Source organism: Musca autumnalis, unplaced genomic scaffold, assembly GCF_047663935.1.
Source record: "Musca autumnalis isolate F117 unplaced genomic scaffold, ASM4766393v1 scaffold_5, whole genome shotgun sequence".
NCBI lineage: Eukaryota > Metazoa > Arthropoda > Insecta > Diptera > Muscidae > Musca > Musca autumnalis.
Genome location: NW_027412088.1, coordinates 125,529,794 through 125,555,254, shown reverse-complemented (window position 1 = coordinate 125,555,254; position 25,461 = coordinate 125,529,794). Strand labels below are relative to the sequence as shown.

General features: G+C 34.5%; 1 protein-coding gene across 3 annotated transcripts in view; it reads left to right on the top strand.

The window, feature by feature from the left end:
* LOC141405249 (protein pangolin, isoforms A/H/I/S-like) overlaps positions 1-25,461 on the top strand; it is a 449,154-nt gene that overhangs the window by 120,335 nt on the left and 303,358 nt on the right. For 2 of the 3 annotated variants that reach the window (XM_073989354.1, XM_073989357.1), the window contains one exon: positions 11,668-11,821. The exons of the other annotated variant lie outside the window; for it this stretch is intronic. The gene's annotated coding sequence lies outside the window, so the exon portion shown is untranslated. The remainder of the gene's footprint in view (positions 1-11,667; positions 11,822-25,461) is intronic. 3 annotated transcript variants of the gene reach the window in all.

Here is a 25,461-nt window from a genome sequence, read left to right as displayed (position 1 = left end):
GGATTTGAGAATGGGAATTTTTTCTCAATCCGTGTACCAAAAATCGTTCATGTAGCGTCAAAAAAAAATTAATTTTTTTCAAATGGAATATTAAAAAATTCTGACTTTTCCTCATATACATACATACATTTTTTCTGTCTTTTTTAACAAAATCCTTTTTTCACACAATAAACGACTTATACTAAAATATGTTTTTCAAATTTGAAAATTTTTAGCGGTTATCTTTGAAATTTTAAAAGTAAATGTATTAATATATTATCTGTAAACATGCGACGCATTTCATCGATAAACAAACTTAATGAATTTAAACTAATGATTTCACAATTTGAGATTTTTTCGAATATTATTGCTGTTCAGGGGCTGGATTCTTTCTTGTTCTATGAAAATTTGAAATAAAAAATAACCTGCCGCTCACTTGAATAGAACCCCTACAACATTTTTTTAACCTCCATTTTTTTTCCAAATTATACAAGATACGAAGTTTATAAGTTTTATTATATTTTGCTGCATGTGTTTGGAATAAATTTAGTCATTCAATTGCATTCAATTCCAATTTATATAAGAATTATACAACGAAAACAAAATAAAGTCAAAAATTGAATTAAAAAAATTGGCTCATTTAAATAGAACCCCCTTTAAAACTTGGAAATACAGAAAGATGCATATCCATTCTATATTGAAAACTAAGTACTCTCAGTAATATTCAGTAAAAGTATATCCCTCCTGATTAAGGATTCACCCGTATATCCTGCTTTGGCAAGGATTCTTTAAATAATCAAGTGTAATGCCTAACAAAGCTTGCTTTTTTCAGTCAACAAATTTATTTTTGGAAGCGTATTGTCTGCAAGAGTCATATATTTTACGCATAAGTCATTCCCCTACATTTTAGAGAATCTTTACCACTGTATAATATGGCTGCCTCTTCAGGATATCCGCATTTCTTCTGAAAATTTAAGTTTTGACGACTCGACACTTTTATACACAAGTTTATAAAATCATGATGAAATTTCCACTCCGCCCAGCAAAATAAATTGGAAGTAGTGCACTGTGGACTAGTTCTTTCACGGCATGTTTTGATGCAGTTCAAATGGAGTCGTGAAAAAGGCACTCCAGTCCTCACATTTTAACTGCATTTGGATGCAATCCAAAGAATCACATCCACTTGTCACTTTTTAACAACATCTGGATGCAGTTCAGCGGAGTCGTGAAAAAGGCACTCCAATTCCTCACAATTTAACAGCATCCGGATGCAGTCCAAACGGAGTCGTGAAAAAGGCACTCCGTTTGCTACATTTTATTAGCAGTTATTAGAGATCCCTACAAGTACATAAATCAGATTGTACATCTCTACATTTTCCAAAAAGAGATAAGCGTGTTAACATTTGCAACAATTTGTTAATATAAAATAAAAAATATTTAATTTGCGAACATTTTTTCGGTAAGAAAATTTCCCTATGGAGTGCTGTTGGAGTACATGTCGAAATCTTAACTGGTGATGGGAAGACAGTATCAAACTCATTTGGCAGATGAAGCAAGAACAGTTCAGCTTGGATTAAATGGAGAGCGGAGGAAACACGCATGGTTGCGATTGAATTCAATGGAGAATTTTCATAATTTGTGTTAATGTAATAAAATTCTTAATATTTTTGTTTTACACAAATGCATTTTATTTGTTCTGGGAAATTTTGTAATAGCTTGCACACATTCCGCAGAATGTATCAAAACACGTGCTTTGGACTGCATCCTATTCTAACCCCAAAGGTTTAGTTAAAATGCAATGCCAAAGGGTCAGTTAAAATGCAATGCCAAAGGGTCAGTTAAAATGCAGTGCCAAAGGGTCAGTTAAAATGTAGTGCAATGGAGTGCATCTTTCAGTACCCAGCAAAATGTTCGATGCCAAAGATGCTATTCAAGAATGGGTGCAAGTGAAATGGATTGTCATTTTTTTTAGCATCTTCACTCATTCTTTTTACAAGAGCGTGACCCCCAAAAGATGCAATTCATTTTCAGATCCTAAGCATGTCATCTTTACTAACTCGGTGGAATGGCATCTTCAACAATTCTTTGGCATGGCATCTATACCAATCCATTGGCATGTCATCTTAACCGATTACCTAGAATCGCATTTTCACTAATCTTTGGCATGTCATTTTCACCAACCCTTTTGTTGTTCGGAAAATGGAAAATGTATTGAAATATGATTTTCATAATTTTTAATTAATTCATAGGAATTTTTGAAATAACTATTATTTAATTATCATAAAAAAGTTTACATCCATAATTGCAGTTTGTTGTTGTAACAGTAGTTTATATGTTTGTATGTCAGTTGTAAGAATTTCGATGGTTTGTAACCACAAAGCTACATACTTAAGTTTGTTAGAAGGTTTGTTAGGGCAGTTGAAAAGGTGCAGCGGGTCGTGCGGGCCTGTGCCGCGTGATAGGCAGATGTTATGAACGGTGTCACACACATATAATTTTTATCCAACGTTTCAAACTTGGCCGGAGCGAAATCTGCTCGATGACCTCAAACAGCGTGAAGTGCTTGACAGTATCAAAGGGTTTTGATAAGAAAAGCGCCATCATCACAGTTCTATCGCACGGCTTGCTCTGATTGAGTCCTCGACTAATATGTGTGGAGATGGCGTGCAGCGCAGTTGTTGTGCTGCTTACGGATCCCATGCTATTGATCGGCTACTGGACAGTTATTTCTGATGCTGGAGAGGACTAAAGCCCCACGAGTCTTTGCTACGGGCGAAAAAAGCGAAATCGGTTTGTACAATTCACATTTACTGGCATCCTTGCCAGGCTTCAGTAGCTGGGAAATTTGCCAGACTTCGGGAACGTGGGTGGCTAGCGACATGTTTAGAATTTTAGTGAGATACTCGACTTTCGGTCGTCCAGCTGTTGCATTTTTAGCACCGCCGCTCGCAACAGAGTTTATTTCCTCCGCAACTGATTTTGATTCATCTTACAAAAGGTTTTTTTACTTCCTATCACCAGTGCAGATTTCGACATGGACTCCAACTGCAAATTACTATTTCGTGAATTTTATTTTACAACACTTAAAAATGAATACTTTTTTGTTTTGTAGGGATCTACAAATCAATTTGCTTATAAAGTTCTGTAGAGCAGGGTTCTCTAGACCATGTAAGGACACTTTTATAATACCAAAGAGTGCAGTCCGACTCTATTTTTAGCTCAATGATTGGAATTTCCTAGCATAATAAATCTTATATAGCTTTAAACTTATTTAGACAAATAAAAGAAAATTTACATGTGTTTACAAAAAAACACAAACTGCAACTCTATTGGATCGATAAAATGGGTTTAAATGCTGATGAAAAGATCGGATCTTTCACGACTTCATTTGAATGGGATCAAATGCTATTGAAAAGATCGGATCTTTCACGACTTCCTATGCATGGGTTCAAATGCTGATGAAAAGATCGGATCTTTCACGACTTCATTGGAACCAATGCAAAAGATCCAGTGAAATCATGGCATCTCATGGAACCACTTCCATAAAATTTTGCTGGGTAGTCACGCTCTTGTAAAAATCATGAGTGAAAATGCATAATTTGATTTGTAACACTTGTACATATGATTTAACTGCCTCTTTGGAGGCAAACTTTTTGCCGGGCGGACATCCGAAAATGTTACTCACCACTGGAAATGTCTGTTTCAGAACTCCTTTATAAGTTGTCGTACGCATTTAGGGTGAAGTAAATTGACGCCCAAGTCCTTCATAATTACCCAGCAAAAAGTTTGCCTCCAAAGAGGCAGTTAAATGATATGTACAAGTGATCTGGAAGTGCATCAAATTATGCATTTTCACTCATGATTTTCACAAGAGCGTGACTACTGAAAGAGGCACTCCATTGCACTGCATTTTAACTGACCCTTTGGCACTGCATTTAAACTGACCCTCTGGCACTGCATTTTAACTGACTCTTTGGCATTGCATTTTAACTAACCCTTTGGGGTAGAATAGGAGGAAGTCCAAAGCACGTGTTTTGATACAGGCATTCTGCGGAAATTGTGCAAGCCATTACAAAATATCCCAGAAAAAAAATGCATTTATTATTTGTGTAAAACAAAAATATTAAGAACTTTATTACATTAACACAAATTATGAAAATTCTCCATTGAATTCAATCGCAGACATGCGTGTTTCCTTCGCTCTCCATTTAATCCAAGCTGAACTGTTTTTGTTTCATCTGCTAAATGGGTTGTCTTCCCATCACCAGTTAAGTTTTCCGACATGTACTCCAACAGCACTCCATTCGGAAATTTTCTTCTCGTGAGTTACCGGAAAAATGTTCACAAATTAAATATTATTTAGTTTGTATTAACAAATGTTTGGAAATGTTAACACGCTTATCTCTTTTTGTAAAATGTATACCGCTGCCTGTAGAGATGTACAAACTGATTTATGTACATGTAGGGATCTCTAACAACTGCTAATAAAATGTAGCGAACGGAGTGCCTTTTTCACGACTCCGTTTGGACTGCATCCGGATGCTGTTAAATTGTGAGGAATTGGAGTGCCTTTTTCACGACTCCGCTGAACTGCATCCAGATGTTGTTAAAAAGTGACAAGTGGATGTGATTCTTTGGATTGCATCCAAATGCAGTTAAAATGTGAGGACTGGAGTGCCTTTTTCACGACTCCATTTGAACTGCATCAAAACATGCCGTGACAGAACTAGTCCAAATTGCACTACTTCCAATTTATTTTGCTGGGTTGTAATCCTTTCCAACGCCAAAAACACCTTCATCGCTACAGAAACAATTTAGAAGGTGGTCTTCCATTCAATGGGCGCGAAAAAGCAATTTATGCTTGTTTTGCATACTTGTAAATACACAAATTGTGTCATGCGGGGCATACACTATACTGCCAAATGAACCCTTGGGTACGTGTGTGATTGAATAGTGTGTGGCATTCCTTCAATCCATATTCCAAAAATGATGAATTTTCCTCCAAAACTCGATTTTGGGTTGAAGCTTTCCAATTTTTTTAATTTCCTCACAAAAAATATTTGTTGTTTTCAAAAATTATTTGTTGGTTACTTGGAAAATAAACAAAATTCATCGGATTGAAAGAGGTTCATTTACAAAATCAAAACTATTTTGATTTCAATCCTGCCAAAACTACTCCCAAATACATTGACAAAAACTTCAAAATTTACTAATACTATTACAAATGCTGTCGTGCATGCCCATAGTGTATGCCCCGCATCAGACAGGAGAATTTCATAATCAAATTAAGTGAAAGGTGTGCTTTTACTGTCGGATAATGGAGTTTATAATGGATAATAGAGGCAATAGAAACAACACAAGCATTTCTTTTCTATCCCGGATAATGGAGGTTCCCGGATAATCGAGGTTCGACTGTATTTTAGACCCATAGTTGCAACGGTTTTATTTACTGCAAATATAAGGCCCCCAATTGCCCGTCCATATATTTGTTGTTTTCTTGCTGGTATGTTGTATAATTCAAAACCTGGGAAATATTTTCTTACCCTCAGTTTTTGTAACTTATTTTTGTTCGTTCGTCTACCTACATTCGTAATAATTTAGGCATCCATAGCTCAGCCCTCAGATGACATACAGACTTAATTTTTTTAGATGAGTTCCATATAGTTAAGTATTCCTCATTTAAAAATCAACGCTCTACATTTGCGCTAAGGCGAGTAAATCGATCTACAAAATTTGACAATTCGTGTGGGAAGAATAAAAATTTATAAAAAACAGGGGGTTATATTTTCATATTTGTTTTCGATAAGGTGGGTTTCAATGAGAACAAATATATCATGACTTTTTAAATAATTGAAAAAAGATGGATATAACATTTTATTTTCTATGCCATTGATATTGTAATATTTATTTGACAGATTTCGTGAGTGTACTTTCGGTGTTTTATTTAGTTTTTTTAAGTGTCTCACTAAGAAGATATTCTTCGTAGTCAATATTAATAGATAAATGATGTCTCCATATAGCTTTTGAAGCTCTTCCTTAGTATCCTTCTTCCCAGCCATGAGTTTTCTATCTTTATTCCAGTTAAACCACGTTTCTCTTATTTTAAGTTTGTCTTTGTGCGTGTGTGTGCTCTTTACTAATTTCCATTATTTTCGATTTAATGCATAGAGGAAGGCTTAACAAACGTTCCTACATGAAAATAGCAACCAAATGGTTGTTGTTGCGTTCTAAAATTGGTGTCAGCTGATTGGATGCAGATTTGGTTTGGTGTCTCATCTCTCTGTATTGTTGTTGTTGATCAAATCTGGGTTCACAATAACATTTTTGTATTGTTGTTGCTCTCGTTGCTGGCAGAGTATCTTATATCTGGAATTGATTGCTTATGTTTCCACCGGCGCAACAAAATGCCATCTGCAACAAAATCATATACGTGCCCTACGTGCAAGAAAATTGTTAAGGAGAACCAAAATAGTGTTGGATGTGGTGAATGTGGGTTATTCTTCCATATAGATTGTGTCAACGTTACTAAAGAGCAACACAATTTCTTATATAAAAATAGGAAGAATAAGATGTTTTATTTAAATGTCCCTCATGTATCAAGGTCTCTAAAGAAATGAGTAATCCTAGTAGTAGTGCTGTAAAAAGTCGGGAAGTCGTGGAGGATGTTAACAGTGGTGAGATTGAAACGCAGATCATTGACTCGTTCAAAAAGGAGTTTGAATCTTACAAGGTTTGTTTGCTGCAGCAATTTGAAAGTTTTATGGTGAAGATAAAAAACATCGTAAAGACCATGCGATCCGATGTTGATGAGCGTATTCGGCAAATGGAAGATACTGTAAAAGAATGCTATATGGCTGTTAAGAGAGTGGAGAGAGATATGCAAGAATATGAAATGGAAAATGACATCCTTACAAGGCGCTTAAATCGATCTAACATTATAGTTAGTGGCTTGCCCGATGGCATTAAAAATCTAAGAGAACCAATTACTAGAATTTCTACGTTATGTGGCATTGAGATACACCCTAAAGATATTAATCACTGTTGTTACATATCAAAAGGCAAGTCGGTACTTGTTAAATTCAACTCGGTCCATGTCAGAGACTGTATTATGGCTAGTTATCAGCCATAATAAAATTGGTCCATGTCAGAGACTGTATTATGGCTAGTTATCAGAAGCGGCGTGATCCTCTGATGCTGGGTGATATTACTGGTGTGACCGTAAGAAGTCGTGTTTTCTTGAATGATCATCATAATCGAGCAGCTTCGAAACTAATGTATACATGTCGTAAGTTATGGAGGTGCAAGAAAATTCAAAAGTTTAAGCTGATAAGTTCTGACAACCCAAAGGTTTTGGTCATGTTGCCTAATGGAATGGAAGTTGAGTATGATATCAATGACTGCTTGAGGATGCTTGAGGTTGATGTGAATGCAGTTGAAGCAGCGCAATATTAAGATTAATGTTCTGCCAATGGCCCAGTTATTAGAGTAGTGAACTCCCTTGAGTAGTATGTTTACTTATTTTTTTTTTTATTTCCGGGATTTCTGTTTTTGCCACCGTAAGTTATAATCACTATGTTTTCTACATGTTTAGGTGAGGTTGTTAGTGACAACACTTTTCTATCATCCCAGTTATGCAATTTAAAGAATAATTTTAATATTGGTCACATTAATGCTAGGAGCTATAAGTTGCAAAACAATTCTTTTAAAATTCATGAGATTAGGAGCATGCTTGAAGGACATAATTTGGATGCATTTGGTGTCTCTGAGACTTGGTTAAAGTCCTCGGTTCATACCAATGCTGTACAAATTCCAGGGTACGTTTGCCACCGAAGTGATCGTCCTGATGTGAGAGCAGGTGGTGTTGCGTTGTATGTTTCTGAAAGTATAAAACATAAAGTTTTGTGTAGAGGTATGTTGTCTTATGGCGTTGTGGAGTATATTTTTTGTGAGCTGTACATTAATCAATGTCCTTTTTTAGTTGGTGTTGTATATCTCCCACATGGCGATGTTGTAAGATATGCCAATGTAGTTATTATTGGGGATTTCAACAGTAATATGTTTGATGTTTCTAAGAGTATTCATGTTAGAGATATTTGTAGTAGAACGAATTTGAGCGTTGTTCACAATTCTATTCCGACACATTATGATATTGCCCACAACTCTACTTCCTTGTTAGATTACTTTTTGTTGTCATGTCCTAATATGTTGAAATGTAGTAATCAATTTGCTTGTCCTGGTGTGTCTGATCATGCGTTTATCTTTTTGTCTCTTGAGGTATACAATCCCCTTACAAAGCTTTATTATGAATATGTTGATTACGATGCACTTGGACCTGATGAGTTAAGTGATGTGATTTCTTCGTTCAACTTTAATGACATTTTTAATACAACTGATGTGGATGCACAAGTAAACTTGTTAAATACCAATCTTCTTCTAATTAATTCTGCTTTTCCTGTTAAGAGGAGAATTGTTAATATCAAGAAAGATGACTGGTACAAGTCGCATGATATACGGTATGCTTTGTCCTTAAGATATTTGGCCTACAAAGCTTATTTAAATGAAAGGAGTAATGAAAACTGGAAATCTTATTGTAAATTGCGAAATAAAGCAAAAAATGTTGTAAGAAAAGTTAAAAGAGTAGCTCATAAGGACCTTTTTTGTAGCAAGTCTTCGAAAGAACTTTGGTCAGTATTGAGGATGAATGGTGTTGCTTACGATACTGATAATATTGTAGAATCTGATGACGTCGAACGTCTGAATAATGAATTTGTGCGTAATCAGTGTCATGAAAATATTCGTGTTCCATGTATACCCGTTGGTGTTTGTGAAGGCTTTAGCTTCCGATCAGTGCATATTGATGAAGTTATAGAAGCTTTTGGTATGATTAAGTCAAAGGCTGTTGGCTATGACGGATTCAAACTGAAGTTCTTGAAATTGTTGTTTCCACATATATGTGTGTATGTTTTGCATGTTGTAAATACCATTGTCATGACATCGACATTTCCAATGGACTGGAAAGTAGCCAAAGTTGTTCCGATACCCAAAAGCAGTGGTTCTAGTGATTTGAGGCCCATATCTATCATGCCAATCTTGTCTAAAATGGTTGAGCAAGTTATGAAGAAACAGATTATGACATACTTGGATGGCTCGTCGCTTTTGCATGATAGTCAGTTTGGGTTTCGATCTAATCGCAGCACCACATCCTGGCTGCTTGGGTTGACGGACAATATAAGAAAGAATGTCAGTGATGGTGGTTGTTGCGTGCTCTTGTCTCTAGACTTGGAGAAGGCCTTTGATAAAGTCAATCAAGCTATTTTGGTAGAGAAGCTTTTCAAAGAGTTCAAGTTTTCCTCATCTGCATGTAACCTGATGCACTCCTACTTGTTTGGTAGAAGGCAATATGTTAGTAGTAAAAATGTAATGTCCAGTGTCTTGTCAGTGAGTAGTGGGGTGCCGCAGGGTTCAGTGCTGGGCCCCTTGTTATTCATAATGTACATAAATGACTTGTTTAGCCGTATTAGTTGTAGGAATTGTTTGTCTTTTGCGTTTGCTGACGATATTCAGCTATTGTTTTTAGGAGACTTTGTGTTTTTGGATGTTCTTCAGAACTCCATTAATTTTACTGTTAGTTTGTTGGTAGAGTGGATGACCATAAATGGCCTTAAGATCAACACCGCAAAAACAAAGGCCATAAATTTGGGCAACATACCTGTTGGTGCAATTTCTGTTTCAATCTATAATAGTGTTATAGATGTTGTAAGCAAGCTAAATTGCTTAGGTGTAATGTTGGACAATGAGTTAGCATTTGAGGCCCACGTAAGTTCTGTTTCGTCCAGGGTCAACTTTGCATTGAGGAAGTTGTACTCGTTGGACCTTGTCTTGCCTCGGATGGTAAAAATTCGTGTGGTGCATGCCCTCATAATGCCACTGTTTTTGTATGGTCTTGAAGTGTGTAGTGGTAGTTGTGGATATGTTTTGCGTAGATTGCGATTATTGTTTAATAGAGTTGTGCGTTATGTTTTTTCGTTAGGTTGGCGTCAGCGTGTTTCGTCTTATGTGGATAACTTTCTTGGTTGCAGTTTTAATAACTTTGTAAGTATTAGAAATTTTTGTTGTTTCTATAAAATGTATAAATTGAAAGTGCCGTTGTCTGTCATTAATTTGTTCCATCAGAAACATGCAGCTTCTCTTGCCAAGAATAACTCCGTTTTTGGAGAAATCATTTTTTGTGAGAATTTCTAAAAATTTAACAGCTTGCCACCTGAGCTTAACACATTTAGCTTTTCCTCGAAAACTTATAAGAGGAAGCTGATATTATATGCCCAATCTCATGAGCTTTAAATTAGTGTTTTCATATTTCATTTCATTTGTTTTCTACTGTGTTACATTGCAAAACTGGGATGTTGATTTAATTTTTAATGTTATTATTTTTCCTTATTTAATTTAGTGTTAAAAAAATTCCCTTAATCACAAATTTCCTTATTTTTAATATACAAAGAAATATTGTTAGATATAAGCAAACTGCGAGTAGTTAATGTTTAGATTTTTTTTGGAACCGCTCATGGTCCTATGGGCTAGGTTACTGTAATAAATAAATTAAATTAAAAAAAAAAAATTAACATATCCCAAAACTCGTACAGTTACATGTGACTATGTGTGGGAGACAATAGCAGCTGTGTGGAAATAAAGTCCGCCCCGCAAAAAAAAATCGTAAATGAATAAGATTTTTACGGTTGACAGTGCCATCTGCCTTAAAAATTCGTTTTATTGAATTCCTAATTGCAATTTCGTCATAAATTCAATATATATGCAATTTTGAGAAAACCGTGTTTCAAACTTCGATGTTACATACAAATCACAATCAATTTTCTTTTTCTGGCGTTCATATCTCAGCTAATTTTTGTCCGATCGACTCGAAATTGTTGCATATATTCTATTCTACCTATACTTTAAAGTGGCCATAACCCATTAAGAGAGACAGATGTTTCGCAGGTAGCCATTTACCACAAAACTATGCAATATTTTTCAACAACAAGATTTCCTATAGTAGTATAAGAAGTGCTCTTTCAGATGAAAGAAATAACTACTTAAAAATATTGGTAGTGTACTTGAAAAAAAAAGAAAATCATGAAAAATGCGTTTTTGGTCTGTACAACTAGGGATAACCCTTTAAGCGAGAGACTTTTACATTTTTTTGACGGATTTATGATGAAAAAAACTATCATCTTTTTAGTTAAAATCGAAATTTTGATTTTGACCGTTCACCATTTTTTAAAAATTGATATTTTTATTCCGTTTCGCTTAAGTACAAGATTATTAGGTTCTTCAATAACAGGTAAACATAAAAGACGTTTTATTTTTGTTTAAAATTATTAGCACAGTTAAAAACAACCCGTTATTAAAATTTAATCGATTATTGGTAAATAAAAAAATAAAAAAATGTACATATTTTTTTGGTCAACCAAATTTAGGATTTTTAGACAAAAGTGACAGAAACAAAATGTTACCAATTTTTTCGTTTTTTTTTTGTTTGTTGCATCATTGATTACAAATTGAAGTTTCAAAATGTAACGCAGTTCACTTCTTTTTAGAGAAAAAAACTGATTATTTTGACCATATGTGTATATGCGAGTATTAAAAACTTTATCTTTTTTATTAATTGTAATAGTAAACCATTTGCAATTTTAGGTCGGCGACTAAGGGTTTATTGAAGAAGAATCCATTTTGGAAGTAGAGCCATAAAAATACCTATAATCAGGTGGTTATCGTGGACCCTTATTGGCAATTTTATTAAAGGATCAATATTAAACGCATATGCGAAATTAAAGCCAAATCGATGGTGGTAAGTTTTTTTCAACTTATATGACTCATTTTCAATATTAATAAACAAAAATAGCGTGTGTCAAGTTTTAAAGACCTGTCAACATTTTATCTACATGTTGTCAGCAATCATTATTTTATTTTTTTTTCTTGAATAAAATATATAATTTAACTGTTTGAACTGTTCATTGTCTTATTGAACTGGACTTCAAATGTCAATTCCATTACTTATACGTCAAGTAAATCCTGGTCGTATATCCAGTAGATTTTATTGGACGTATAGCTATGGAATCGACCATTGAAATCCACTGGATTTCGTTAATATAAACGTACTATTATGCATTTGGCTTTTAAATCGACCTAAAAGCTCCAATTAGACCAAAAATCTTATAGTACAACTCTGGTACCAATGTCTCCATATGGTCCTTCATGAACTATTGACTCACTACATGCAATGTCTCTATGGACTCACTACCTTTAATGTGTACTACCTCCAATGGCAACACATGGTCCCTTAGCAACTACTGACATACTAGTTCCAATGTCACTACTGACTTTCGAATGACACGTTCATACAAAATGTCCTTAGGAAATTACATGAGTTTTCTACACTTTGTCAGTAGTACTGTTGACAATGTCAGTAGTAAGTCGCCCAGCAAAATTTTATGGAAGTGGTTCCATGAGATGCCATGATTTCACTGGATCTTTTGCATTGGTTCTAATGAAGTCGTGAAAGATCCGATCTTTTCATCAGCATTTGAAACCATTTGAAGGAAGTCGTGAAAGATCCGATCGTTTCATCAGCATTTGAACCAATTCAAAGGAAGTCGTGGTAGATCCGATCTTTTCCTTAGCATTTGAACCCATTCCATCGATCCAATAGAGATGAATTTTGTGTTTTTATTTTTACACATGTAGTATATATTCTTTTAGTTGTTGGCGTTTTTTATTGTTGGACTGCAGAATTTTACATCTTTTAAAATAAAATAAATAAAATAAAATATTTTAAAGTGGATATGAAATTGATTAGTTGCGGGCGAAGGGTAGGGAATACTATAGTTTCAGTTGTCACCAAACAACTTCATCAGTTCCCTTTTTCGCCGACTCTGTATCGATAAACAGGTCAATAAAGCCATCTAGCAAATTAAATAACATGAGAAATTTGATGTATGGCCCTAAAGCTGTTTACCCTACAATTTGAGTCGAACTAAAGAATTTCATATCCATCACTGTTTTTATGTCGTCTTTGCTTCGCAAAGAATACGAACATAGGAATGTTCGTAAGCGGGGAAAGCGGGGTTAAAAACAACAAGAAAGTTGTTTTTGCATTACGCATTGGTCAACAAGGCCGTGCTGATGCCTATTATTGTTGTTGGCGTTTTTTATTGTTGGACTGCAGAATTTTACATCTTTGTGTTTATTTCAGCTTGAGTCCCTATTTTGTTGTAATTCAATTGTTTGAATAACAACAAAATATTTTAAAGTGGATATGAAATTTATTAGTTGCGGGCGAAGGGTAGGGAATACTATAGTTTCAGTTGTCACTGATGGCAAGTACTGATGACACCGTGGAAAACATCTGCCCAGCATACAGCACACTGCTCCTTTTCAATTGCCCTACCAATCCTGCTAAGAAACTTAAGTTTGCAGCTTTGTGGTTACAAACCATATAAATAACGAAATAGCCACATTCTTACGACTGATAGACCCAGAGTCAGATTAAGCAGAAAAATGAAAATACATACAAACATATTAACTACTGTTACAACCACGAGAACAAACTGCAATTATGGATGTAAACTTTATGATGATAAATAAATTATAGTTATTTCATTAATTCCTTTGAGTTAATAAAATAAAAAAAAATGAAAATCATTTTTCAATACAGCATCTTCCATTTTCCGAACAAGACGTGAAAATTATATGCCAAAGGGTTGGTGAAAATGACGCCATAGATTAGTGAAAATGCTATTCTTGTGAATTGGTTAAGATGGCATGCCAAAGGATTGGTATAGATGCCATGCCAAAGAATTGTTGAAGATGCCATTCCATCGGGTTAGTAAAGATGACATGCTTAGGATCTGAAAATGAATTGCATCTTTTGGGAGTCACGCTCTTGTAAAAAGAATGAGTGAAGATGCTGAAAAAATGGCATTCCATTTCACTTCACCCATTCTTGAATAGCATCTTTGGCATCGAACATTTTGCTGGGTCAGTATAGATTCACTATTGACATTTCCTACAGGGTGAGAACATCACGTAAAGAATCGGTGTAATGCTCAGCTGCTCGCCATTATGTGTTGGTCTCCCAAGACAGGTAAAGCCGCTTGTTCGGGTAACTACCCTGTAGGAAATGTCAAAAGTGAATCTATACTGACTTACTACTGACAATGTGAATAGTACTATTGACAAATTGTAGACAACTCATTTAATTTCCTATAGACATTTTGTATGAACATGGCAATGGAAAGCCACTACACCATTTTCACATGTAATTCGAATAATTTCAGTTGTAATTCGAAACATTTCACTTGTAATATGAGAATTGCAATTGAATTTGGAATTATTTCATTTGTAATTTGAGAATTTCATTTGAAATTCGAATTATTTCATTTCTAATTTGAGAAATCCATTTGAAATTCAAATAATTTCATTTGTAATTTGAAGTTTTTCATTTGTAATTCGAATTATTTCATTTGTTATTCGAATTTTTCCATTTGTAAATTGAATTTTTTCATTTGAAATTCCAAATGAAAGACTTCGATTTACAAATAGAAAAATTCAAATTAAAAAAGGGCAAATTCGAATTACTAATGAAAAAATTCAAACTACAAATGAAATATTTCAAATTTCAAATGGAATTCTCAAATACCAAATGAAATAATTCGAAGTTTAATTGGAATTCTCATTTTACAAGTGAAATGTTTCGAATTTCAAATGAAATAATCAAATTACAACTGAAATTCTTCGAATTACATGTGAAAATAGTGTAGTGACTTTGGAACTAGTTTGTCAGTAGTTGCTGAGGGACCATGTGTTGACATTGGAGGTAGTAAGTCAGTATAGACAGTGAAGGTGGTGAGTCAATTGGAAGTAGTGAGTCAATAGTTCATGAAGGGTCATATAGAGACATGGTACTAGATTTTTGGTCTATTTGGAGCTTTTAGTCTACTTAAAACCTAGGTGCATAATAGAACGCTTATATTAACGCAATCTACTGGTTTTCATTTGTTGGATATATGGCGAGGATTTGTTGACGTATAAGTAATGGAATTGACATTTGAAGTGAAGTACTATAAGACAACAGTTCAGACAGTTATCTTTTATATTTTATTCAATAAAATGAAGTAAAATAACGATTGCTGACAACGTGTAGACACAATATTGACAAAGTCACCCATAATAGTAGACAAAGTGGTGACATTGTCGACACTTGACCCCAGGCTTCCTATAGGGTAGTTACGATCTAGCTATTTCGATGGTATTTTGGTAAACACCACTACTTACCCTCAAATGTACTCGCAGTGCTTTGAACTGTAGAATTTAACCTGGGGATAGAGGCATGGTACAAGTATTTTACAGGTATAGGCAAGTGTTGTTGTAAAACAAACGTAAAAACAATCACATAGAAATTTGTTTTTGTAAGTCCATATTTACATTAGAGTTGTTAAAATCTAGTTCGTTTGAACGAACTAGTTCAAAATATAGTTCAGTGGACACCGGTTGTTTCCATGAATGAGTTATATTATCTCTTTGTTTTAATAAAATAAATTATACGCAAACGAACTATGGTACTGAACTAGTTCACTAGATTTAACAACTCTAATTTACATTTGGCAATTTTCTTTGCGGCAATTGTCAGTTTGTCGGTGAGAGAGGGTGTTGGAGAGTCAAAGGGTTACTACATACCTCACCTCTCTCCATCAAACTGACAATTGCCGCGAGGAAAATTGCCTAATATAAATATGGACTAAGTAATACTAGTGTCATTGATGTTGGTAAACAAAACATAAAAATGTCAATAAATTATTTTAAATTCAAAAATAAATATTTTTAGATTTGAATGAAAATTCGAATTATGTTCAATTCTAATGTTTCCATCCCATTCCTCTAAATGGATAATTGCTAGCAGATATCCTTTCTGCCTTTTATCTTGTTACAAAAATGTTTGGGGTCGCTAATAATTTAATGACAAATGAAAGGCTTCTTCAAACTTTTGTCATTTCCCCGCAATATGGAAAAAGTCTTATATTGTACCTTTACATAAGTCAGGCAGTCTGACTAATGTATCCAATTATAGAGGAATTGCAAAATTAAGTGCAATTCCTAAATTGTTCGAAAAATTAATTACTTCTGTAATTTCCCATAAAATTCAACCCATGCTAAGTCCATATCAGCATGGTTTTCGTAGTGGTCTTTCGACCATAACAAACCTTATAGAATTCACATCGAATGTAATAAAAGGATTTGTTCGGCATAATCAAACTGACACAATATATACAGATTTCAGCAAAGCATTTGATAGGGTTAACCATAGGCTTTTGTTGTATAAATTAGATTATATGGGCTTTAATACTAATTTAGTAAGATGGATATCTTCTTATTTACAAAATAGATCACAAACAGTTTTGTTTGGTGGATGTGTCTCAAAATCGATTGACGTGCCATCGGGTGTTCCGCAAGGAAGTGTCCTCGGACCGGTTCTCTTTCTTTTATTTATAAATGACTTGCCAAACTCAATAATGCATTCTAGATTGCTAATGTACGCTGATGATGTCAAGCTATTCATTACTCATAAATCGGAAAAGCAAGCTGATCTTCTCCAGAGTGATTTAAATCGCCTTTTTCAATGGTGTAAAATCAACTGTATGGACTTAAACTTAAAAAAATGTAAACATATGTGTTTTTCCAGATCTTCTTCTTTAATAAGGCAATACAATATTAACGGTTCTCAATTATTAACTGTAGCATCATTTGTTGATCTTGGCCTTTTGATGGATCGAAAATTAAAATTGTTATGTTCTTACGGAGGTGGTCGATTGAATGAAAGACGATGTTTAAACATAACAATCAATTCATTTATTGAATAAAACTTTAAGTTGTTTTATGAGTTGAAATAAAGTATTAATTATGAAGAACAATGAACTATAACGAAATATGTACTGATGAGATGTCTATTAATTGGTGGTTGCGAAGTAACTGACTGACTGTGTACTGACAATGAGTAGAGAGAGATAATAACTTAAAACTACTGATGCATGCAACACTGCTATGATGCTGCCAGATTGTTGCATTTTATGTGGTAGTACTAGGGTTACCCTAATATCTCCCCTTTTAAGTTTGAACCGGGCTTCTGGATATTACTTCAACTGGCTGTCTTCTCTGTGTGATCCTTCTTGGTTGATAGTTTATGATGGGTGAACTTGGTGGAGTAATGAAATCTTCGCTTGACTGTTGTGATGCTGTATGATCCGTAGGAGGCAATTGAATGTTGAAGTCTTGAAGTAATATATCAAGAGGTAATGCGTTGTCTGATGATGGAGGAACCTCATCTGCTAATCTTGTTCGAAGTTGATCTGCATGAGCCTTGATTAACTTTTTGCGACTTCCGACCCATATTGCTGTGTCGTAAGTGACTGTACCTGTTCTGTTGATTATTTCTCCAGGAACCCATTCTGATTTGTTGTGACGGAACTCTTTTGCATATACTAAATCTCCTGGCTTGAACGATTTAGGCTTAGTTCCGTGTTTGGCATTATACTGATTTTCCATTTTCTCGTTTCTTTCCAGAGCTGATGTTGAAGGCTTTCTAAGAGCGTCGAATATGGTTCTCATTTTGCGTCCTAGAAATGCTTCTGCAGGTGATGAACCATTTGGTGAATTTACATTTGGCATAGATCTGTATACTTCTTGAAACTTGCAAAGTATTTCCGGTATCGTTCCTTCCCCTTCCATTTTTTTGAGTGATCTTTTGAAAGTGTCAACAAACCTTTCGGCTTGTCCGTTTGAGCTGGGATGAAAACGAACTGTGCGTGTATGTTGAATGGCTCTTTCCTTGCACCATTGCTCAAAATTGTTGGAACAGAACTGTGTTCCATTGTCTGACACGAGCTGCTCCGGGTTTCCGAATTGTGAAACGTACTCGTTCATTAATTTGATTGTAGACGTAGCTGTGATTGAGGATGTTTGATAAATGACTGGATACTTTGAGTATGCATCCACTATTAAGAGGTAGTAAAATCCTTTAATTGGACCAGCGTAGTCGATGTGAACTCGTTCTAGCGGTCTTGTCGTTAATGGCCATGATGATAAGTCTGTCTTGACTGGATTTTTACATACTAATTGACAATTTTGACATCTTTTGACGTAGTCTTCAATATCTTTGTCTATGTTGGGCCAATAGACATAACTCCTTGCGAGCGTTTTGCATTTTTCAATTGCGAAATGTCCACGATGAAGTTGAGTTAAAATTTTCTTCCTGAATTTTTGTGGAATGATTATTCTTGAATTTAAAAGTAGACATCCGTCAACCTGTGATAATTCATCCTTATGTTTGAAATAAGGTGCTACTTGTTGGTCCACTTGATTTTGTTTTTCAGGCCATCCTTTTTCCATGTATGATAAAATTTTCTGAAAAATTTTATCAGATTTTGTTTCTTCTGCAATCATAGCATTTGTTACTGGAAATTTTGATATTGATTCATTTAAATCTTTTTGTATGTCCTGCTCAAAGTTGATTGATGCTATTATGAAATCATCTGAAGGCTTCTCATGAGATTTTATAAGCCTTGAGAGAACATCGGCATGTCCGAAGTCTTGAGTGTTCGTATACTTGATGTCAAAATCATACCCAAGTAGAATTAGGGCCCATCTTTGAAGTCTATTCGCTGTATAAACAGGTATGCCTTTTTTAGACCCAAATATGGCTAATAATGGTTTATGGTCTGTATGAAGTGTGAATTTTCGACCAAGTATCATGCGGTGAAATTTTTGTACTGCAAAAATTAAAGCGAGACCTTCCTTTTCAATTTGACTATAATTTCTTTCTGCGGGAGTCAATGACCTTGAAATATGATGAATTGCTTTCATACTTCCATTTGGAAATGTATGATATATAACAGCACCAATACCATGACTTGATGCGTCAGCTGCTATATGGACTGGTAAATTTGGATCATAGTGTGTGAGCAAGAGATCTGATGAAAGAATACTTTTGAATTTATCCAGTGCTGCCTGGCACTCGGTTGTCCATTTGAAATGAGCTTCCTTCTTTAAAAGGTCATCAAGAGGCTTTCTCAGATTTCTCATATTAGGAACATATTTTCCATAATGATTAATTGAACCTAATAAAGATCTTACCTCGGATATATTTTCAGGAACTTTGAGCTGTTGAACTGCTTTGATTTTTTCTGGATCTGGACGTATTCCTGTTTTATCAATTATTTGTCCCAAATAAATAATTGAGCTTTGAAAGAACGCACATTTTTCAAATTTTAGACGAAATCCGAATTCTTGAATACGTTGCAGTAATGTTTGTAAGGATTCCTTATGCTTTTCAATGTTTGGACTGGCAATCATAATATCATCGATATATGCTTTAACGCCATCTATACCTGTGCATAGTTGATCCATTATTCGTTGAAATGCACCTGGTGCACATTTCACTCCTGGAGGTAATCTGTTGAATTTGAACAATCCCTTGTGGGTGTTGACTGTTAACAACTCCTTACTGTCGTCATCTACTTCTGTTTGTAGGTAGGCGTCTGATAGATCCAAATGGGTAAAAACTGTGCAGTTGTGACATTCTGCAAAAATCTCTTCTGGTGTAGGCAACGGATATTGATTAGGTTCTATGGCATTGTTTAGACCTGTTGAATAGTCTCCGCAAATTCTTACTTTTCCATTGCGTTTACTTACGACTATAGGTGCTGCCCACTTTGATGTGTCCACTGGAGTTATTATACCTAAATTTTCAAGACGTTGCAGTTCGGTTTCTATTTCACTGCGTGCTGCGTATGGAACTGGTCTTTTTGGTATAAAAACTTCTTTTGCGTTTGGAAGTACCTTGATGTTTACTTTTGTTTTGGTACATAAACCCATTGAACTGTTGTCAAATACTTCTTTGAATGATGATTTTATTTTTGATATTTCATCGTTGAAATTTATTTGATGACACCATGCTGTAATTGGAATGTTCCATAGATTAAATTTCTCAATCCAATCTATGCCCATTACATTTAGTGATTCCACGTCTGAAATATAGCATTCCACTATTTCACATTTATCTCCTATTGAGACTTCTGTTGAACATTTAGCTAGAAATTTCATCTCCTCAGCATTTGCAGCATTGGCGGTCTCTGTTGTTGGGGTTGTTTCAGGTTTTCCTATGCGTTTCCAAGTTGACTCAGAAATTATGCTTATGTCGGAGGCTGTATCCACTTGTAATTTCACTTGTTTTGAATTAATACTCACTGTGACATATTTTCTTAATTCCTTGAAGTGTACTTGCTTTGTTGACAATATAGTTTTTGTATTGAATTTTGATTTATTCTTGTTGAAATTCTCATGAGTCACACTGTTCTTCTTAGAATTTTGGTCGTGATTGGTTTTGCTCTGTTGAGGTTTGTTGTTGTTGTGTTTTGATTTGCTCTGCCTGTGCATGCTGTTGCAAAAACCATCTTTGTGACCAATCTGTTGACATTTGGTACACTTGTGCTTGGAGTAGGGGCAATGTTTTGCATAATGCATATCTCCACAATACCAACATGCTGTTTTTGGTATCTTTTGTTTTTGTTGAGGCTTACCAATTTTGTTGCACTGTTTTTGGCTTCCCTCAATTAGTGCTGTGTCACTTTTCAAATCCAAAATGCTTTGTGTTTCATCAACTAGCTTTTCTAAGTTGACTACTTCCTTACTTTCATTAAGATGCCTTAATAAACGGATTCTGATGTCACTGTCTTGTGATGATTTAAGACCAAGTATGAAAATTAAACACTTGAACTGGTCTGTAGATAAGTCATCCTGTTTAAAAAGTTCACACTGAAGATTGACACGACTGGCGTATTCTTTAAAATCTTCATTTTCCATCTTTGTAATTTGGAGACACTTATAACGTAGACTTACTTGTGTTTCTGTTCGGCCAAATAACTTTGTAAGATGTTTGATTGTGTCTGCCAATGAAAGTTCTTGGGGTTGTTTTGGTAGAACAAAATTCTTGAAACGCTCATGAATGTGGTTGGACATTTTTCTCCACAAAAGTCCTACTTTGTCTGCATCGTCCAGTGCACTTGCTTCCCTTTCGAAGATGTGTTTGAAACGATTGTACCACGATTCAAATAATAAACCACTGTCAGGCTCATAGTGAAAATCCATCATGGAATTAGCTAAAGATTCCATGAGGTGGGCTTTTGCCACTGATGATTCACCTGGAATTGATGATGAAACTGTATTTGCACCTTGTTGTCCAGCAATGATTTGTGTGAGTTTTTTTAGTAATTCCTGTTGTTGCGCAAATTGTTCCTGTTGGTGCGCAAATTGTTCCTGCTGCTTAGCTATTTGCTATTGCTGCTGTGCAAGTAATTTTACAATATTCGCTTGTTCCGACATGTCTAGATTTTTCTAGTGTCTGTGTTTTCAGCCGTTACAATTTTGTTAGAGACGCTGCCGTCGTATGTCTGTATGTGTGCGCTGCAAAAATGATGAAATTTCCCACGTTGCTATGGTGTGTGTGTTGAGCTGAAAGAAAATTGTTGTATATGTGAGACTGCAAACTGTTGTGAGTGTGAGTGTTGATCGCTGAAGATTTCTTGAAAATTCTTGTTAGAATGTTCCTGATGAACTTGCGCCTGTGCGTTTTGATGTTTTCCTTGAAAATCTTCCTGCCACAACTTTTATTGTGTGCGATGTCTTGATGTTATTACGCAGCCTTGTTGAAAGTTCTGATGAAATTGTGAAATTCCTTTTGTTACTGAGTGCTGTTTTCAATTCACAATCCTCGTCGCCAAATTGTTAGCGAGAATGATTCATCTTTGTTCCAAAATCCTCGTCGCCAAATTGTTATGTTCTTACGGAGGTGGTCGATTGAATGAAAGACGATGTTTAAACATAACAATCAATTCATTTATTGAATAAAACTTTAAGTTGTTTTATGAGTTGAAATAAAGTATTAATTATGAAGAACAATGAACTATAACGAAATATGTACTGATGAGATGTCTATTAATTGGTGGTTGCGAAGTAACTGACTGACTGTGTACTGACAATGAGTAGAGAGAGATAATAACTTAAAACTACTGATGCATGCAACACTGCTATGATGCTGCCAGATTGTTGCATTTTATGTGGTAGTACTAGGGTTACCCTAATAAAAATTTAATAATCATGTAATTTCTATTGTTAATAAAGCGCATGGAGTTTTAGGATTTATTTTTTATTTATTTATGGGCCAAAGAATTTTCAGATCCCTATATAACAAAACAACTATTTACGTCACTTGTAAGACCTATATTAGAATATGGTTCTGTTGTATGGGACCCTCAATACGCAGTGTATGCTGATAAAATTGAATCAGTGCAGAAACAATTTTTACTTTTTGCACTGAGAGGTTTACATTGGAATAGCGATTTTGTCTTGCCTTCATATACAAGCAGGTTAAAATTAATTCGATTACCTACATTAAAAAGTAGACGCACAATGTTAAACACTATGATGGTGCATAAAATTTTAATGGGTAATATTCCCTCGGATTTCTTAATAGCATCTATTAGAATAAATGTTCCTTGTAGAACAATTAGAAACTATCAACCCTTATTTAGAGATTTCCACCGCACGAATTACTCTATGGGAGATCCTATTAACAAAATGTGTGTAGATTTTAATTCCATGTATTGTAATGTAGACTTTGGCATGAGCCTTGACCTTATAAAATCTAACATAATTTTATTTTTAAATGAATAGTATATAAAAATGTATTAGTAAGTAACTAACTAGCTGATGAAGTAAATTCTGTAGCTGGTTTTCAATTTCCCTCTCATACCCCATCATGATGCGGATCATGGTGTGTACGCGATCCCTACGTAAAAGGGAGGTCGCCCCCTCAGTCGGCAGGGGTGGGAAAGTGAGGCGTGGGAACGTTCGAAAAAAAAAAAAAATCAAAACACTTATGTTCATTAGAGCTTTAATTTTTTTTAATATTTCAAAATAACACACATTTGACGCCACCTTCTCTCCATCGCGAAAAAAGTGTTCGCATCGGAACAATTTAAGTATTGTCTGTTCTGAACGGAATCACATATTACAAACATTATATTAAATTGACACCACCCTGTAGGTAATGTCAATAGTAAACCTATACTGACTTACTACTGACATTGTCAACAGTACTACTGACAAACTGTAGACAACACATGTAATTTGTATGAATGTGTCATTCGAAGTCAGTAGTGACAATGAAACTAGTATGTCAGTGGTAAGTCAGTAGTTGCTGCGGGGCCATGTGTTGACATTGGATGTAGTAAGTCAGTATAGACCAAGGCTGCTCAAAGTGCGCACCTGGGCTGTCGGTGTGTGTCAATTTGCTCACACACACAATTAAAAATGAGAGCTTTTGTTTTTGTTTTGAATATTTTCAAAATTACCAATCAGTCTCTATTGAACATTCAATGAGGAAGGTTCTGTTTTCGATTTTGTCTATGAATTTATATGCGTACACTGAAAAAATGAATGAAGATACTGAATACGAATTTTTATTTGTCGAAAATTATTACGGCAAATTAGAGTGTTTGGTTCGTCAGCGCACTTTGGCGCAACAAATTACAACATCAACAGTCATATTTGGTCAAAATAAAATAATGCTTCTACTTTAAATTTTGAAACATAAAATAAAAAAAAACTTGTACAATATTTCTCGCAGTCTACAGAGGCAAAATGAAAACATTGAAATTTGTGTATTTCAAAACCAACACAATAACAAAATGTATTTGTATGTGTGTGAGCAGGCATAGTATAGACATTGGATGTAGTGAGTCAATACAGACATTGGAGGTAGTGAGTCAATAGTACCAGATTTTCACTACTAATTTTTTGCCTATAAGGAACTTTTCATCGATTAAAAAGCTATATCGTACGTATAGTAAGAAGATGAAGTTACACTTTTGTTGAAATAGTATATTTTATTAAAGAAAAAACATATAATATTGAACTGCTGAAAAGTACAAATTGTGTATTACACCCTTTTATCTTTATAAATGGATAAGCCAAAGTTTCCATAAGTACAAAATTAGTAAATAAAGCCAATGTTTTCAAGGCTGGCTAAACGTTTTAACATTTAAATAATAAAAAACGTTTTAATTTTTTTTGGCCTTAAGGGCATCGACACATAAGAAGCATGGCATTCTTGCTTAAGTCATATCTGGTAAATTTTATTAGGTCGAACTAGGTCTTTAGTCGTTTACCAGATATGACTTAAGCAAGAATGCCATGCTTCCTTTTTGTCGAGGCCTTTAGACTTGGTGCGACTTGTCTGCTTAAAATAGGTCATCATCTGTTGCACTTAACGTTTTATAAGGCGATTCTCTGAATGTTGATATAACATCTAGGAATTGAAAAGAATAAACATGTATAAATAAACAAAATGTTCTTAAATTTTCTTACCTATTACAGCTGTATAAACATTGGAAATATCTCACAATCGATTTTTGCTAAATAATCCTTCAACATTGTAATTCATTATTATGTCGTGTCCAAATATCAGATGTATGTCTGATGTCTAATTGTCGAAGTTTAACCACAAATGTTGTCAGCCGCCTCAGAATTCATCTTTTGATATAGAATTGTCTATTTTTCACATGTCTTTTATACTTTCGTTTGCTCGTACTTGTTATTATTAAAATTATATACCTAATTACTCGTTAACTTCACGATATTTTATTGATTTTTCCCAAAAACACTTTTTTCATGAATTTAAAAAAATATTTTACACCAAGCAATTAAGGGAATGAAAAAAATAAGAAGATGCTTCGTTGGGCTATCAGTTGTCAATATAAACAATGCTTTCTTATTAAGGTAAAAGTATCAATAGTTGACAACGTGTTGACTTTGTCACCATAATAGCACTGTACAATAGGGATATAACTTTTTGCACTTTTTTGCAAATATCAAAAATACCACCACATAGCCGTGTAGAGCATGAAAAACTATTATGAAAAAAGGTGTAATTTTTTCTCTATCGCGAAAAAAGTTTCCGCACCAAATGCATTGAAGTTCAGTAATGCATTTTTTAATTTTAGCTGTTATGACAACATATTTGCTTTTAATTAAATTTTTTATTTTTTTGTAATCTAATTTAAAATCATTACCAAAGCTTTCTGGACCAATTTGTTCTGAATTCGCGCCATTTCGGAGCATTTTAGGAATTTTTGACTCTATTGCAATTTTTGTTTTTTCTTTATAAACTCGTGAATTTTATGTTTATATTTATTGTACCTATCGGACAAGAGAATATGGTGTCATTTCCAACAAATTCGCGAAAGTTACAGACAGTTTTTAATGACTTTGCCTGTGAGAATTGTTTTTTTTTTCTATGAATATTTTTTCAATCAAAGCAAATTTAAAATTATAAGTAGAAAAAATATCAAAAGGGTTTTAGTAATTACAGTCGGCGCG